Source organism: Mus caroli, chromosome 16 (genome assembly GCF_900094665.2).
Source record: "Mus caroli chromosome 16, CAROLI_EIJ_v1.1, whole genome shotgun sequence".
NCBI classification, from domain to species: Eukaryota; Metazoa; Chordata; class Mammalia; order Rodentia; family Muridae; genus Mus; species Mus caroli.
The window spans coordinates 87,795,879-87,800,841 of NC_034585.1; positions in this window are offsets into that span (position 1 = coordinate 87,795,879).

A 4,963-nucleotide genomic window follows, 5' to 3' on the forward strand; every position below is an offset into this window, starting at 1 on the left:
TACATATAATAAATAAATAAATAAATAAATAAATAAATAAATAAATAAATAAGATACCAAATAGGGGGTGTAAAGGGGACAGCTCGGGCAAGAAAATGACTGCCAAACAAGGATGAGAATCCGAGTTCGATTCCTGGAATCCACATTTTCTAATTCAAGTGTGAGGAAGCTGAGACAGGTGGATTTCTGTGAGTTGCGGGTCAGCCTGGTCTACATGATGAGTTTCAGACCAGCCAGGGCTACACAGTGAGACACTGTCTCAAAATTAATAAGTGATTAAATTAAAAGATTAAAAGTCAAGTGTGGCGGTATTCAGTTACAACCCCAGCACCTTAGAGACTGAGCCAAGAGGCTCTCCAGAGCCGCTGGCCAGCCAGATGACCCTCTAAACAGTGACCCAGACCCAGGGAGAGATCCTGTCTCACACAGAAGATGGGTGTGTTGTAAAGAGTTATGACTGAGGTTGACCTCTAACCTCCACATACCTGGGCACACACACACATGCATGCCACTTAATGTTTTTTGAAGTGTGTTGTAGTATTAAATATTTAAATCCCAGCCTGGGGTTTCTATCCCACCTCTGGTTACTGAGTTCCTGGATGAAAGACATACTCACAGCCTTTATGTTTACAATAAACCCTAAACCGCACAGTAGCTGGGCAGCTGCCTACCCTCCATGTTGTTAGAATCTACTTTACATCGATAACCCTGAGTTATAACTTACTATTTACTATGCTCCATCTGAGCTGCTCTTAACTCCAATTGAACATCCCTCAGGGCTGTGCTCTCTTGACACTTAACTCATGGCAGCTTCTCCTTCCTTCTCTCCTGCATCTTCTTCTTCTCCTCGTGGTCCTCCTCTGACCCTAAGCCCATGAAGCCTAAACTCCACCTATGTCTCTTCTGCCCAGCTACTGGCTGTTGGCATCTTTATTTATCAATTACCATTAACTAAGGGCAGGGTTACTTTGGTAGCATCAATGTGCAGACTCATCTCTGGGGCAACCAGTTTTGGGGACCCAGATTAGCATTAGGATACAAACAGCATCAGGCCAACCTACTACAGAAGTGGATATTAAATTGTGTTGTTTTTAAACCACCATGCTTGTGAAATTTGCTACCATGGCAACATACACAACAGATGCGTGTAAAATCCACAGCAGGAGGGTGCTCAAGCCCAGACCACCTCCAAGACTGGGAGGCACAATGCTTCCTGGGAGTATCTAGGACAATAATCAAGAGACAGGGGTCACATGGACTTGCGCTGTACAGATGGCATCGAGAATAGCAACTCTCAAAGATGAACATGAAACTGAGTCACACTTCAATGCAGGTCTATGACTGTGGTGGTTGTGGTATTCCCTGGGCATCTCTACCTTTACCACATGTGGATATTTTAGTTTGCTTTCTCTTAGTGGGACCAAAAGCAACTTGGGAAGGAATGGTTTTATTTCAGGTTAAAGTTTACAGTCTATCTTTGAGGAAAGTCAGGACAGGAACTGGAGGTAGGACTGGAGCAGAAGCCATGAAGGAACACTACTCACTGGCTTGCTCCTGATAAAATGCTCAACCTGCTTTCTTATTCCACCCAGGATCGCCTGCCCAGGGGTGGCACCATCACAGTGAGCTGGGCCTCCTCATCCATCGTTAATCAAGACAACACTGGCAGGCCAGTTGAGGCTCCTCTTGCTGGACAACTCTAGCTGTGTCAAGTTAACACAAATCCAGCCAGAGCAGTGGTGCACAAGGCTTTATAAAGTTGTGGACAACCTGTGATTCTCCTGGTAACACTGGGCTTCTGAGCTGGTGAAGCATAGGGACTCTTGAGAACCACAGAAGGGTCATTAAGGGTCATCGGCCAGCCCCCTGTATACCCGATAGCCTGTTCTTGTTCAGCATAAGGACTGCTTTTGACATATCATAAGGGATACTTGAAGAACAATGGAGTTGCAACAGTCTGTCCACTGAAACCCAGGCCCTGGGCATGTGGAGAGTCTTTATGGCATCTCTTCCTCATTAGAGAAATGCACCAGCCCGTACCCATCCTCTGAATTCATCCAGACACATTAAAAATTCCCAGGAGGTCCCTGAGGCTGTGGATGGTACCAAACCCTTTGTGAGCTTTGGTTTCTCCCAGGTTGACATACCTACGGTAATGTTTAATCTCTACATTAAGCGCTGTGTATATTAGGTGGTAAGAGAAGACAGCCACTAAGGCAATTCAGCATAATGAAGCTACTTACAACTTATGAATTTTCTATTTTTCCATTTAACATTTATGGATCACAATGGAGCATGGGTCAGTGGAACCCCAGAGTATAAACCCCTGACACCTGGGGAGGGAATACTGCTGTGATCCACACCACTGTCTGCTCTGCAGGTGCAAAAGGTTTTCTTTGAGACATTTCACAGTCCGGAAGCTTCACCCTGTCATCGTTGGTGCTGTGTCCGCTTCCCTGCTCTGTGACAAACCATCTGAGAAGAGCCTGGGCTTCTCGTCACCATTTCAGAGTTTTCAGCCTGGAGACACTGGCGCTGTTCCTTTGGAACTGTGCTGAACATGGCAGAAGAGAACAACATAGAACAACACAGCCAAGAAGCCAAGAGAAAGAGACAAGAGGCCCACCCACATCTCCTTCAAGGCATACTCTCACTGCCTAACCCACTAGACTTCATCCAATAAAGGTTCTACCATTTCTGAAGAGTGCCACAGGCTGAGTACTGAAAGACCCACAACGTGAGGACTCCCCCACGTTCTGACTCAGGAGAGGCGACACCCCAAATCACTCACGAGAAACGGTCTTGCTGCAAACTGCAAGAGGACTTTTATTCAAGAGCACTCTCAGGCCCACAGTCATACACCATGCAGGGGTAGAGGACTGTGGTGCCCTGAGTAGCTGGGTAAGGGGGTATTTAAAGGAAGCTACCACAACTCAAGGAGGTGGGGAGGGCATTGTTGGAAAATACCAAAGATACCAGTTAAGAGTCCCAAGGAAGTACAAAGTCACAAAAGTCACAAGGAATACCTGGTAATTGTGCAGGTTACCTCTCAAGACAGTTTCTGAGAGCCCCTAACAAAAGCACATTTGCACAGCGGGTTCCAGCAAATGGTCAGGGTGGGTCAGGGTGACTTTCTTTGAATGAACACTCTTTGAACCCAGGAAGCGGGTGGATGGAGGAATGTGGCTATCTGTTTTATGATTAGCATACCTTGGAGCATTGAGTCACAGAGGTCACATTCTCAAGCCTGGGCCTAAAGGCCTAGAATTTTGTTTTTACGTTATACTTTTTCAGTACCAACCTTAGATGCCCAGCTTTGGCAGACACCTACAATCCAAGCCATGACATCCCTGTTTCTGGAGACATCTGAAGTCAACACAGTCTCTCCCCTGCTGGGACCATCGGTCTCCATTCCCCAGACATCTGAAGAGCTGCCTCAGCAGACAGGGCTTGTCAGCATGTGGCTGCTTTAGACTGGGCAGTGAATCTGACTCCTTTTGAAGACAGTCTTAATAGTTGTTCTCTTTTTCAATCAGCAGCAAGATTTATTTACATCTTTAAACTCGATGCAGAAAACAATTGGCTCTTCATCTCGCTTCCTCAGTCTAAAGTAGTACCTGAATAAAAGAAATAATGGCTAGCATTCTTCAGCTCTCTGAGCACCTAACACCCACCCACACACGCACACATGCACGCACACATGCACAATACCACCACCATCACTGAAAGGCACAACATCCATATAAGATGTGTAGAACTAATTAATTCTAACACTGCTGCTGGCTGAAGAGCTCAGTTTGGATTCAGAATTTCAACATCTCTAGCTACCTGTTCCTCTGGCAATGAGCTTCAAGAAAGGACTAGGACAAGGTCGTTGGGGGGTGTCTACCACAGGACACTGTGGTAGGCCAGTCTGCAGTGTAGGGAAGTCTGGGCTCTGGTGAATGGATGACAGAAATATCTAACCCCCTTCACAGCTCGGTGCCCGGAGCCATTGCCTACCTGGTCCACCCCACACTCTGTTTCTGATGCCAGATTTCCTTCAAGTCCTGGCTGGAGAGAAGAGGAGGTGACAAAAGGATGGGTGAACCCCGGGATGTCTGGTGCACCCTGGGAAGGCAGCAGTTGGTGGCAGAGAAGCAGCAACAGGCAAGTACTTGGTGGAGATCCTTGGTTTAGCCAGAGAGGAAGCATGTCTCTCCTGGCTACCTATGTGGCCTTGCTCTCACACACTGCTCATTTCTAAGGAAAGAAAGAAATTGGGAAGAGGAGGCACCTGAGGGCAAGGAGAATGAGTGGATACCATGGAGGGAGACAGGGAGAGAGAAGGAGAGAAAGGAAGAGGGGGAGGGAGGGAGAGAGAAAGTGGGGCAAGGAAAAGGGAGAGGAAGGGAGGAGAAAGGGAGGCAGATCAAAGGCAGAAATAACTCTCCAAATGGCCACCAACAGGGAAATGGGAAGCCTCATCCAATCATGCCCTCCCTCCCCTCCACCTGGGTCTGTCTCAGTGCATCTATGTCAGCAGAGTTTGCTGAAAGAAAGAATCCTCAGGGCACACTTGGAGGTGAGGGAAGGGAACACACTGGACTTGATGTTAGACCACTGAGATAATCATGAAAGAAGAAAAGTGAAAGTGCCCCTTACCCCCTCCTCATAGACACAAATACACAGACACAGACACACACAGAAACACACACAGACATACACACACTCACACACACACAGACACAATCACACGCATATAGAGACACTCACACACAGAGAGACACATGCACAAACTCACACATACACACAGACACAGACACTCACACACATACAGATATACACACACAGAGACACTCACATACCCAAACACACACAGAGACATGCACAGACACATGGACAACATACACACACAAACACACACACAAACACAAACTCGACACTCATACACACAGATACATAGACACACACACACACACAC